This window comes from Mobula birostris, chromosome 2 (genome assembly GCF_030028105.1).
Source record: "Mobula birostris isolate sMobBir1 chromosome 2, sMobBir1.hap1, whole genome shotgun sequence".
NCBI lineage: Eukaryota > Metazoa > Chordata > Chondrichthyes > Myliobatiformes > Myliobatidae > Mobula > Mobula birostris.
This window is the reverse complement of record NC_092371.1, coordinates 65,578,260-65,592,571: the sequence shown is the minus strand read 5'-3', so window position 1 is coordinate 65,592,571 and position 14,312 is coordinate 65,578,260.

The window sequence follows — 14,312 nt, the reverse complement described above, 5'->3', positions numbered from 1 at the left end:
GAAAATGCCTTGTTAATGGGAGAGGTCAGAGGACAATGTCCAGATTAGTTCAAGCTGACAGGAAGGTGACATTAATTCAAATAACCACACGTTACAACAGTGGTGTGTAGAAGAGCATCTCTGAATGCACAACACATCAAACCTTGAAGTGAATGGCCTACAGCAGTAGAAGACCACACTGGGTTCCACTCCTGTACCTAATACAATGGCCACTGGGTGTATGTTTATATATGAAAAATACTGTAAGGATATTTTGAATCCATTTGATGATTAGCACTGTTATCTAAGCAGTGGATTTCTCCAAGTTTGCTAAATAATTAGATAATGAAATGATGATACATCTCAAGTCACCAGTGATAAATTCTAACGTGTCCCATTGGTCAGAAGAATGAACACTAATAATACACGGTCTAGAAGAGCATGTGCCACTTCTGAAATCAATATAAGCCTCTATAAGTAAAAATCTATTTGCATTTTACATATGTAGCTAACAAAAGCTTTTGAACTCAGCCCAACAGAGCTCATGTGGGTCATTAAAATATTTATTCCTGATACACTATCAAATCCACCCATGTTGGTAGTATAACATAGAGCTCAGTCTGATTAGGTTCCTTAAGGCTGTTTTAGCCAGGGAAGTAGTGGGAATAAGCTCCCTCTACCTAGTAAGTGCCCCTAACGGCATGCATCAGAAATAGCCTCTGACAACTAAAATCCAGCTCCTGGCCTTCACGTTTCTACTGACAGGAGAAGGGGCAAGGTCAGGTTACTGGCACCTTGAAACTAGTCGTTTTGGGCAGATGGGGCTTGTCAGCTGTGGTTGGCAACTCTTCTAGGAGAAAGTAAACTCTGATCTCAAACTCTTGCTGACTTGCAGTTATACCCACTTATATGGAAGGCTTCTGGAGTAAACCTCGAGGAAAAATCCAGAGTTAGAGATCCTAAGGTAGTTGAGTTCAACGCTGACTGAAAACTCCTGTGACCCTCTTGGTGCCAAATTGTGTTGGCCTCTGATATTCCTTTGGATTCTTCAGCTGTGTGGAGAGAGGGAATCTGCTGCATGGGCTATAGCTTACTCTCCATATCATACTGCCCTGGCTTGCGAATCATGTAGACAGCTAGGACACAACATCCATGATTGATCCTGACCAACAGAGGGTCATTGTCTGATTATCCCATAGTAGTACTTTGAAGCAAATTGTAGATCAAATAGAAACTTTGATCAAACAGCTAAGAAGAGGTCTGTAGTGGTTACTTGAAAACAAACCAAAACCGCTCAGAGACTAAGCATGAAGGTTCACACTGTATGACGCGGTCCAAGATAATGAAGTTCCAAAGTTTAAAAGAGTACATTCAAAGCTTTATTAAAAAACCAGCAAAGATGAACAATCTTGTAACGATAAAAAACTAATGAAACAAAAACTAGCAATATAATGAAATAAGCAGCTTAAACAGCAGAGTTAACAATCTTAGCACATTTAAGTGGTCAACAAAAAATATCGACCCCTGCCTTCTCCCTGGCTCTAACCAAACTAAAATGAACTTAGATAAAGTGCCAAAAAGATAACTATGCTCATTCGCTTCTATCACCCCCAACCCTCGTGACTAATTACCCATAATAAACATGCAACACAAAATACAATACAGACAGACACACAGAAAATAGATATATGGGTCTACAGAGGTCTTTTGCAAAAATATACATAAAAGCAGTACATCACATTTGTTTAGACAGTATGTGAGCTCCGTAAGGTTCTGAAGAGTTTCTGAACCAACACTGTTAAGAGAACAAAAAGTCAATAATAATTTATAATTACCTAATGGAAAGGTAAGTGCAGCCATTAATTCAAGTTGTTGAAAGTAGATCTGTAAAATCTTGGATGGGAATTCTAATGAATAGATCTAATAACATTATAATTGGACAGGAGCTGCTTTAGTCACTCTCTCTCTCCATCATGCCACATAAAATGATGTTTAATATAATGTTAGTGGCCCCTGTGCATCTGACCTACAGCCTCCAATTACAATAAAAGACAAAGACCCGTGTTCAATGAGTTGCAGTCCTGTGGCATTGGATGGAATATAATAGAGTAAAACAGCATAGAAACAGACACCTCGTCTCAGCTCATCCATGCCGAATATATTGCCCGATGAGAGTGTCCCATCTGTTCACATTTGGCCCATGCCCAAGTAATTGGTCCTTTGATGGAGAACCAGTTTGTATTGTTGCTAGGCACATAGTTATTATTGATGGAACTGTCAGTCCATGCAAGCTTTCCTCCAGGACATACATCATCTTGCATATAAGATCATAAGATATAGGAGCAAAATCAGGCCATTTGGCCCATCGTGTCCGCTCCATCATCTCAACATGGCTGATCCATTTTTCCCCTCGGCCCCAGTTTCCTGCCTTCTCACCTTCATGCCTTGACTAATCAAGAATTCTTCAGCCTCTGCCATAAATATACCGAATGACTTGGCCTCCACAGCCCCCATGCTAATGAATTCCACAGATTCACTACTCTCTTGGTCGGCTGGTGGCGCAGTGACATCAGCGCTGGACTTCGGAACGGAGGTTCCCGGGTTTGAATCCAGGTCAGGCTGCTCCCGAGTACTGTGCTGGGTTGAGTGTCGAGCTCGCAACTCGACCCCATAAAATAAAGAAAAACACAGCGAAATGTCTGTGTGAGGAGTGGTGCCCCACACAGCCTTCCGATCTGTGCCTTGTAAGGCATGAAAATGCCTTAGGCCTGAGTTGATGTCATCATCATCACTACTCTCTGCCTAAAGAAATTCATCCTCACCTCCGTTCTAAAAGGATGTCCCTCTATTTTGAGGCTGTGTCCTCTGATCTTAGCCTGTCCCACCAGAGGAAACATCCTCTCCACATCCACTCTACTGAGGACTTTCGACATTTGAAGGGTTTCAATGAGGTCACCATTCATTCTTCTGAATTTCAGCGAGTAGAGGCCCAGATCCATCAAACGTTCTTCATATGATAAGACTTTAAATCTCAGAATCATTTTTGTGAACCATTTTGAACCCACTCCAATGTCAGCACATCCTTTCTTAGATAAGAGACCCAAAATTTCTCAAAATACTCCAAATGAAACCTCACCAGTGCTCACCTCAACATTACATCCTTGTTCTTATATTCTAGTCCTCTCAAAATTAATGCTAACATCACAATTGCTTTCCTCACTACTGACTCAGCCTGCAAATTGAACTTCAGAGAATCCTCCATGAGGACTCACTTTTTGCATCTGTCTAAGTTCTTCTGTAACCTCTTTACTTTCTCAAAACTACCTGCCCCTCCACCTATTTTTATATCATCTGTAAATTTTGCAATAAAGCCATCAATTCCATCATCCAAGTCACTGACATATAATGTAAAAGAAGCAGTTCCCACATAGCCCCCTGTGGAAGACCACCCCAGCCACTGACAGCCAACCAGAAAATGCTCCCTTTGTTCCTGCTCTTTGCCTGCAGCCAATCAGCTCTGTCCATGCTAGCATCTTTCCTGCATTACACCTTGTCAAAGGCCTTCTGAAACAACATCCACCAATTATCCTTATTTTTATTGTTATTCTTTCAAAGAGTTCCAACAGATTTGTCAAGCAATATTTTCCCTGAAGGATACCATGCTGACGACAGTCTATATAATTATGTGTCTCCAAGTACCCCAAAACCACATTCTTAACAATTGACTCCATCATCTTCCCAACCACGGAAGTCAATTTAACTGGGCTTTAAATTCCTTTCTTCGGTCTCCCTCCCTTCTTAAAGAGTGAAGTGGCATTTGCAATTTTCCAGTTCTCTAGAATCCATTGATTCCTGAAAGATCATTACCAATACCTTTGCAATCTCTTCAGGCACCTCTTTTAGAATGCTGGGTGTAGACTATCTCATCCAGGTGACTTATCTACCTTTCAGTTTCCCAAGAACCTTCTCTCCAGTTTGTCCACTATTTCCTTGTTCCCATTACTACCTCTCCAGCATCATTTTCCAGCAGTTCAATATCTACTCTTGCCTCTCTTTTACACTTTAAATATCTGAAGAAACTTTTGGTATTCTCTTTAACATTATTGGCTAACTTCCTTCATAACCCATCTTATCCTTCTTTATGACTTTTTTTAGTTGCGTTCTGTTGGTTTTTAAAAGGTTTTGAATCCTCTAACTTCCCACTAAGTTTTGCTCTATTATATATCTCTATTGTTCTATTATATATGTCTCTCTTTCTTCCTTGCTGTGGGAACTACCTTTTCAACACAGTGGGAACATCTTCAGCAGGGGTTCAAGAAAATGGCTCGCCATTTCATTACTAAGGAAACCAGAAATGGACAATATATTCTGTCCATGCCAACAATGTTATTGATAGGCCGATAATAAAGACAGATCCAGTTAAGAAAGGCTATAGAAAAAGCAAACTATTTTGTTCACAATACACAATTATGTCCTTGTGAGTAAGCCACCATAAAAGCAAAAGAGAGGGCATACAATAGAGCAAATATTAGTGGGAAGCTAGGGGACTGGAAAGCTTTTAAAAACCAACAGAAGGCAACTAAAAAGCAATAAGAAATGATGAAGTATGAAGGTAAGCTTGCCAATAACATAAAAGAGGATACTCAAAGTTTTTTCAGATATATAAACAGTAAAAAGCAAGAGTGGACATCAGATCATGGGACAGTGAAGCGGGAGAGGTAGAAATGGGGAACAAAGAAATGGCAGATGAACTGAATAAGTATTTTGTTTAAGACCTTCCTTGTGAAGACACCAGCGGCATGCCAGAAATTTGAGGGAGTCATGGAACAGGAGAGAGTGGAATTGCTATTAATTAGGAGAAGGTGCTTGGGAAACTGAAATGTCTGAAGATAGGTAAGTCACCTGGATCAGATGGACTACACCCCAAGGTTCTGAAATAGGTAGCTGAAGAGATCATGGAGGCCTTAGTAGTAATCTTTCAGGAATCAGTAGATTCTGTAATAGTTCCGAAGGACTGGAAAATTGCAATTGTCACTCCATTTTTTAAGAGAGGAGAGAGGGAAAAGACAGGAAATTATCGGCCAGTTAAATTAACTTTAGCGGTTGGCAAGATGTTACAGTCTATTATTAGGGATAAGTTTTGGAGTACTTGGTGGCACATGATAAAATAGTCCGAAGTCAGAATAGTTTCCTTGAGGGAGAATCTTGTTTGACAAGTCTATTGGAATTATTTGAGGAAATAACAGGCAGGATAGACAAAGGAACGTCAATGGATGTTGTTTACTTGGATTTTCAGAAGGCATTGACAACGTGCCAAACATGACACAGTTAAATGAGATGCGAGCCCATGGTATTGCGGGGAAAATACTCACATGCACAGAAGATTGGCTGACTGGCAGAAGACAAAGAGCAGAAATAAAGGGGACCATTTCTGGTTGTCTGCCGTTGACCTGCAGTGTTCTGCAGAGGTTGATGTTGGGTCTGTTATTTTCCATGTCATCTGTTAATGATCTGGATGACGGCATTGATGGCTTTGTGCTTAAGTTTGTAGATGATGCAAAGGTAGGTGAAGAGGCGGGTAGTTTTGAGGAAGCAGGGAGTCTGCAGAAGGATTTAGACAGATTAAGAGAATGGGCAAACAAGTGGCAGATGGAATACAGTGTAGGGATATATATGGTCATGCACTTCGGTAAAAGGAATAAAGGTGTAGATTATTTTCTAAACAGGGAGCAAATTCAGAAATTGGTTTTGCAATTGGACTTGGAAGTCCTTATGTAGGATTCCCTAAAGGTTAGCTTGCAAGTTGGGTCTGTGGTAAGGAAGGCAAATGCAATGTTAGCATTCATTTCAAGAGGACTAGAATCTAATATCAAGGATGTAATGCTAAGCCTTTATATGGTGTTGGTCAGACCACATTTAAAGTATTCTAAGCAGTTTTGGCCTCCATATCTATGAAAGGATGCTCTGGCAATGGAGAAGATCCAGAAGAGCTTTACCAGAATGATCCCTGGAATGAAAGAGTTAACATATGAGGAGTGTTTCGTAGCTGTCAGTCTAGAGTGAGGGAGAATCTCACTGAAACCTATTGAATATTGAAAGGCCTTGATGGAATGGACATGGATAGGATATTTTCAATAGCGGGAGAGTCTAGGAGCAAAAAGCACAGCCTCTGAATAGAAGAACATCCATTTAGAACAGAGATGAATTGGAATTTCTTTAGACAGAGGGGGTGAATCTCAGCTGTTGGCTGTGGAGGCCAAGTCATTGGGTATATTTAAGGCAGAGGTTGAAAGGTTGTTGGTTAGTAGGGCATCAAATGTTACGGGAAGAAGGCAGAAGAACAGGGTTGAAAGGGAAAAACATATAAATCCGTCATAATCAAATAGTGAGGACTGGATGGGCTAAATGGCCGAATTCCTCTTCTAGGTCTTATGGTAACAAGTTATTAGTGCTCCTTTGAATTTCTATCCAGTAGCAGGAAAGGTTCTAAGAAGGTCTACTTGATAAATACCTACTTTGTCAAAAGTAGGGATAAGGAACTAAGTGAACACAGGCATGGGAGATTTAATAGGAAGTTTGAAAGTTAGGAGATAGCATTAAATGATCTTTGAATTTGAGTGAAAACAAATGGATGTGCATTCAAACCATGCAATCATAAAACAAAATAATATTTGAAATATCTCCCTGTGGACCACAGAGTTTTAGATTAACTGACATCTCTGAATGCAAAATGTTGGTGGGAAGATGAATAAAGTTACCCCTGCGATTTTTTTCTTGACCAACCCCCCTCCCCCCCATCTGTTAGAACTGGGCTAGGGTTTGTAACAACCTGTTTATTAACTGGCCTTTTACTGTTCCATCCTTTTTTGTATATCTTTGCAGAAGTTGAATGGTGCAAGTGAGCAGAGAGCACTAACCTCCTTTCACATGGGGATGAAAATCCAAATTTACATCAGACTGCTATGATGAAAATTTGAATTTCAATGTATGATGGCTGTTAATAAAATGAATATTGCCCATCTCAGTTTCAGTTCCCAGGGAACGTGGGACCACAATGTAACCCTCAGCTGGATATCTCATTCAAGGAGTCAATCGTGCAAAAAAATGGGGAAAAACAGTACACTCCTGGGAATGACCCAAAATGAACGGATATAATATTTTGCCAAACGTTGTACATGTGATCTTTGAACTTTATATGCTGGCACTGGGTGCTGAAAGTCAGAGTTTCATATCCTAATGCTAAAACCTTAATTTCTTGAATATAAAATTAACAATTAGAACTACAGGTGTTGACAATTCAGAGAAAAACATTTGACTGATTGTTTCTGTGCTGGCTTTCTATTAGAATAATTTGTTAATCCACTGCAGAGCTGTTTTTTTTTTGTTTCTCAGAGCTGTTTAATGCTCTGCTTCAAATGCTCATCCATTTTTTTTCCCTGAAGCATGGAATAATTTGCACCTCAATTAATCCTTAAGGCAGAGCATTCCATGTTCTAACAGCTGTCTACATGAAAATAATCTCCATATCCCAAAGACAATTTAAAATTAATGAACTCTCTGTAAGAGAAAGTAACATTTTTGTATACATACCAAGCAATTCTCTATAGCTTTAAACAAGCTCCCCAATCCTGCCCTAGAAAATGCAATATCATTATTCTCCTCACCCAGGTGCGGCTGCCAACAGCAGTGATAATTTTTTTTAAAGTTTGATGAAGTTCCTAAGGTCTATTGAGCATTTTTGGAGTTCAGTTCTAAAAATTACATTTATAATTCAAGACTTACAGACTTTCACAAACTGCTTCCTCCCACAGTCCAAAGACATGTCGGTTAGTAGGTTGATTTATCATTGTCCTGTGATAGGTTGTTGGCTGGGGCTGGAAGGACCACTTCTGTGCTGTATTGCCAAACAGACAAACAAACAAACAAATAAATAAGGAAATAGATGTTAATGTCACTATTGTGTCTGCATCCGCCAGCACCCTGACAGCAGATTTTGGGCATCTTCCACCTTCTATGGAAAAAACCGACCTCACTCATCTCCCTTAAACCACACTCCCCCCCCCCCCCACCCAATTCTCCTTGAAACTCTGTTATCTCATGTTTGACATTTCTACCCATGGAGAAGGGTGGCAGGGTGGAGAATTGTCTCTATCAAAGGATGTGTAAGGCGCTCCTTCCCTCTGCTAGTCTGCAGATCAGCTTTGGGCAAGGTGTAGCACCTGCTAGCCCATTTGATCAGGGTCGTGAGAAGCCATGGGTGCAGGTGGTGGATGGTCGTATGAGCAGCTGGTGCATGTCACCAGTCCTGGTTATGCAACCCCTGACGCCAGGCAGATGATCTCTGAAGGGTATTGATAATGGCTGGGGTCACCCGTCCTGTAAAGACACTGTCCAGAAGGCAATGGCAAACCACTTCTGTGGAAAAATTTGCCAAGGACAATGAAGGTCATGGAAAGACCAAACTCGCCAGATCATATGACACAGCACATCACAAATGACTACACCCTGGGAAAGACACTCTATCTACCTTTTCGATACCTGCCATTTTAAAATAAATTTCTATCAGGTCTCCCTTCAACTTCTGATACTCCAGATAAAATAATCCTTAATAGTGGAACCTCTCTTTATAGCTTGCCCTCTAATCTAGGCAGCAATCTGGTGAGCCTCTTCTTCCAAAGCCTCCACATCCTTCCTATAAAGGGCTGACCAGAACTGTACACAGTATTTGAGATCTCAGGCTAACCAGAGGTCTATACAGCTGCATCATTACTTCCTGATTCTTATACCCAATGAATGCATGCATCCTATACATTTCATTTGGACTCTATCTACTTCTCTTAACTCTTTCAAGGGCTTGGACCCCAAGATCCTACTTTACATCAGTGCTCTTAAGGGTCCTACTATTTACTGGGTACGTTTCCTTACATTTTACCTCTCAAACTGCAACACCTCACACTTGCCCATTTTAAGCTCCATCTGTCATTTCTCCACCCATATTTGCAACTGATCTCTATCATTCTGTATATTTTGACAACCTGCTTCACCATCCACAACTCCACCAATTTTTACATCACCTGCAAACACACTAATCAGCCCACTGACATTTTTTATCCAAGTTATTTTCATATATCACAGACAACAGTGGCCCCAGCACTGATCCATGCAAAAACACCACTAGTCACAGACCCCCAGTCAGAGTAACAACCCTTCACCACTACCCTCAGTCTTCTCTGAGCAGGCCAATTTTTGATCTGGTCTACCAATAAATAAAGGCATCCGTTACTCTTGCGAGACCATGGATCTGCGCCTGGAAAGTCTTCACTCTCCAGGGCGCAGGCCTGGGCAGGGTTGTATGGAAGACCAGCAGTTGCCCATACTGCAAGTCTCCCCTCTCCACGACACCAATGTTATCCAAGGGAAGGGCATTAGGACCCATACAGCTTGGCACCAGTGTCATCGCAGAGCAATGTGTGATTAAGTGCCTTGCTCAAGGACACAACATATTCCCTTGGCTGGGGCTTGAACTCACGACCTTCAGGTAGCTAGTCCAATGCCTTAAGTACTTGGCCACGTTCCCACAGGATATCATGCATCTTAATCTTCTAGTCCTGCCTACCATGAAGGGCCTTGCCAAATGCCTTACCTTCTACGAGCAAGCCCATTTTGAATCCGGCCTACCAAGGATATCACGAGATATCATGAGATTCAAGTACATTTATTATCAAAGAATGTATACAGCCTTGAGATTGGCTTGCTCAAAGGAAGCCACAAAGCAAGAAACCGGAAAGAGCCCAATTAAAAAAAAGAATACAAATAAAAATACAAAGCCAACACTTGATGAACAAAAGAAAAAAAAATACAAGTCATGGCAACAATTGAAGCAAACTACAGCATTCCAAACCAAAATGGAGTCCTCAGATCTGAATCCCAGAGCAGCCGGGAATAGGCCCAAAGCCTCGATTATCAGTTCATCATATTAATGGGCATGGTGTACAGCAGCCAGTGCAGTCTTCATAGCCTCAGCACCATGCTGATGACCATCATCGAGAACGAGTGAAATTAGTTCTTGGATGTTGGATATCATGCATCTTAATCTTCTGCTTCTGTCTATCATGAGCGGCTTGTCAAATGCTTTACCAAAATCATATAGACAACAGAACTGTTCTACCCTCATCAATCATCTTCATCACCTCATCAAGAAACAGAGCCTACCCCTCACAAAGCCAGTGGACTCGGTGATAATTTCTAAGAATATATCTTGAGACACTTGAACACCAATTCCCCTGTGCTTGGAGTTCCACACATGGCTGTCTGACTGTGGGATGTTAAGTATTACTCCCTTTTCACAGCTTTCTCTTTGACAACTGAAGGGATTGCAGAAATTTGTGATTTATGCCCCTTGTGTAAACATACTGTATGTTGAATATGGATAAAAATACAAATTGAAGATAAGTCTCTAATTCCTACTTATTCAGAATCTTAATTTCTCAAGCTTTTGTTGTCCTTGTCTTTCTAGAGGTTGAGGAAAAAGGCTTGTTTTTTTTTTCCGTTGATGTATGTTGCTTGTTATTTTCTATTTTGTTGTGTTTCTTGTTGTTCTACCGAGCATTCTGGGGCATGCTACGCTGGCATCTGAATGTGTGGTGGCATTTGCAGGCTGCCTCCAGCATATCCTTCAGTTGTGTTGGTCGTTATTGCAAACAACACATTTGAAAGGATTCAATTCGAAGTACATCTATGCAAAGTATGCATGCAGTACACCTGAGATTTATCTTCCTCATAGACAGCCACAAAACAAAGAAGAACTGTAGATCCCATTCAAAGAAAAAAAGTCAATCCCCCCCCCCCCACATGTACAAAAAAATCAAATCGTGTAAACAGGAACAAAAAAAACCTTTGTGTGTTTTGATGTTTGGTACATGTGACAAATAATTGATCCTGAATCTGAATCCCTGATTTGAGCCTTTGTGGATATTATACGTGTTTTATGGAGTGAGGATGTGAGTTTTTTGCCCCAGGATTCCTAGCCTCTGACTTGCACTTGACACAACATGTAGGATTGCAAAGTTACAGAATATAAAAGAGTGAATATTACTATATATTCAGAGTGAGCTAAGGTTGCACAGTTCATCTGTGGCATTGTACTCAGTGTTAAGTTTTGGAAAGATAATGGGGGCCTTGTAAAAACTCAGTTATAATATCAGGAATAGCAGGTCTGATTAGAAACTGGCTTGACTGAATTATTTCCTGTGTGGTTGAGGATGTAAATAGGTGATTTAGAGGTTTAGAATAACGAACAGGCTGGATAAGAAATAATTGTTTCCTTCGCTAAAGGGAAAACTGAAATGTAGCTAAAATGTTAAAAGTAAATCTAGGAACATATTCTTCACATAAAGACTTGTTTGGGCAGGGAATATTTATTTATTTATTGATTTTATTTAGTGATACAGCACTGAGTAGGCACTTTGATAATAAATGTACTTCGAACTTTGAACTTCCGGCCTTTCGAGCCACACCACCCCAGCAACCCCGACAAACCTAAATAAGCTGCATCAGAAAGTTATGAATATTTGGGGTCGACTTAAAGCTTGAAAAGGAAGTATACTTGTAATTGCCAAGCATAAGATATGTGGGAAAAGGTAGGACTGAAGTGACAAGCTTACCGCAAAGTATTATTTTAGATATATAAATTATCTAGGTCCTAATTTCACATGCTGCCTGTCCTGCTGAGTCCCTCTAGCGTTTTGTGCTTGCTCCTCTGGACTTCCAGCATCTGTAGAATCTCTTGTGTTTAATACTGGATTAGCTTAACCACAGGAGCCCACTACAGATTCAGCACATGGAAACATGTTATCCTTTGACCATGGATCCTGCTCATCAAGAGAATTTGTATAAAAAGACAAAAATGCAGAATATTCATTTCTCTTGTTAATAGGAAGTCAACTAAACCAGTTAATGATCTGAAGTTTCCACTGAGGTTGATATCAAAAACATTTTTTAAGATACTTCTGTCAATATTATGTGTACATCTTAGAAGCATTTTAGATTTGCAGATCCCAGTGTTATGACGTTGTCCCAAGGGTTCTGCCTGCACATTGAAGTCCTATCTATATTCAGACTATTGGTCTTTTGATTTACTGATACTGAAGGCTTCTAATTATTTTCTACCAAGCCCTCGTTGCTTTTCTATGCTCTGTATTAATCTTGCCTCACTCACTATGCACTCAATTGGTCAGCATCCTGCAAGGTATACTTAGATAAGTAGTTCTAAAGATCGACAACATGTTTGATGTACTGAAAATCTTTCTCTGCTCTCAGTGCAGAGTGGGTTCTCTTTGTTGTCTGCTAAAGTGTTGCTGCCTTAATGAACCACGCGTTTTAAGGAAAGAATTAGGGCAGCGCAGTAGCCTGGTTAAGTGGTTAGCACAATGCTTTACAGAATATTGACCAGGTTCAATTCCGCCGCTGCCTGTAAATTTATTTGTTGTCCCCATGACTGCGTGGGTTTCCTTTGGTGCTCCAGTTTCCTCCCACTGTCCAAAGACATCCCAGTAGGTAGGTTAATTGGTTATTGTAAATTTTCCCATGACTACGCTAGGATTAGATCGGGGATCGTTGGCCGTGTGGCTTGAAGGGCTGGAAGGGCCAATTCCACGCTGCATTTCACCGATTAAAGCTTCCATTGTTCGCCAATAGAAGCGATGACGGAGATTGAAACATTGAGGCAAAAGAAGAAGCTTGGAGATTGTTTGGTGCTCTGCAGTCTCTGAGAGGATTCTGGGAGACAGGGGCAAAGTATGCAAACTTCATGGTGAGAAGGCTGCGGGAAGGGGGTGCAAGCCATTGTTGGACACCATTTCACCGATTAAAGCTTCCATTGTTCGCCAATAAAAGCGACAAGGGAGGTTGAAGCATCAAGGCAAGTGTGGAGGGTGAGCACTGGCTGCCTGTCTTTTGAACAATCTGCTATAACGCGGGAAAGTTCTGTCGCTGAGCCTGGAGAATGGTCCCTATGTTTTTCTGCATTTTGTATGTGGACTTCGACTATAGACTTTTCTTCAGTCTTAGTTTTTTATATTGTGTTTCTCGCCCAATCTTTCATGTTTTTTTTGTGCGGAGAAGGGGATTTGGGGGCTGATGTGCCTGTTCCATTTTTGTTCATTTTTTAATGTGGGAGGAGGGATTTGGAGGCCAATGTGCCTGTTGCATTTTGTTCATTTTTTTTGTTGTGTGAGAAGGGATTTGGGGGTTAAGATGCCTGTTCCATTTTTGTTTTTCTTTGTGCGGGGAAGGGGGATCTGGGGATTGATGATCATGCTGCCATTCTTTTCTTTCTTGGTTTCATGGCTACTCGGAGAAGAATTTCAAGTTGCATGCTTGGTTAATAAATAAACCTTTGATTATAAATTTGAACTTTGCACTATGCAGTAGTTACCCCAGGAAGCTGGTATTTGGACCACTGTCCTTTTTGATATATGTTAATGACCTGGATACAGTGTACTGGAAACAGATCATTTCAAAAGGTAGCAATTGACAGAAATGCCAGAAATATGATGGACAGCAAAGAGGATTGAAAGACATTATGCCATACCTTTCCATGATCCCATTAAATAACTAAACATTTACAAACTTCAGGCAACACATACAAAATGCTGGGGGAACTCAGCAGGCCAGGCAGCATCTATGGAAGAGAGTAAACAGTTGATGTTTTGGGCCGAGACCCTTCATCAGGGCTGGAAAAAGAAGATTTAAAAACTTCATTTGGACTGCTTAAATATATAAAAACATTAAATGATGGAGGAAGTTAAATGGCCAGGTAGCATCTCCAGGGATGAGTTGCAAAAAAAATGCTTGTGTTGTCAATCAAAGCAGAGACAGGGAACTGTATATGGATGAGTGCCTTTTGGTGGGTGGAAGTGTAAAGTAGCGGACAATAGAAAATATCAGATGAATTTAATCCATAAATAGAAAATATAGACAGAAATATGGTTAAACTGTATTGTATTGGTTCTGAAGGAAGTAGCTGGAGAGATTGCCGAGGCATTAACGATGAACTTTCAAGAATCAATAGATTCTGGCATTGTACTGGATGATTGGAAAATTGCAAATGTTACTCTGCTTTTTAAGAAGGGTGGGAGGCAGCAGAAAGGAAACTATAGACCTGTTACCCTGACATCAATGTTTGGGAAGTTGTTGGAATCGATTGTTGAGTGATGAAATTACAGAGTACCTGCAGGCACATGGCAAGTAGGCCAAAGCCAGCATGGTTTCCTGAAAGGAAAATCCTGCCTGACTAAGCTACTGCAATTCTTTGAGGAAATCACAAGCAGGGT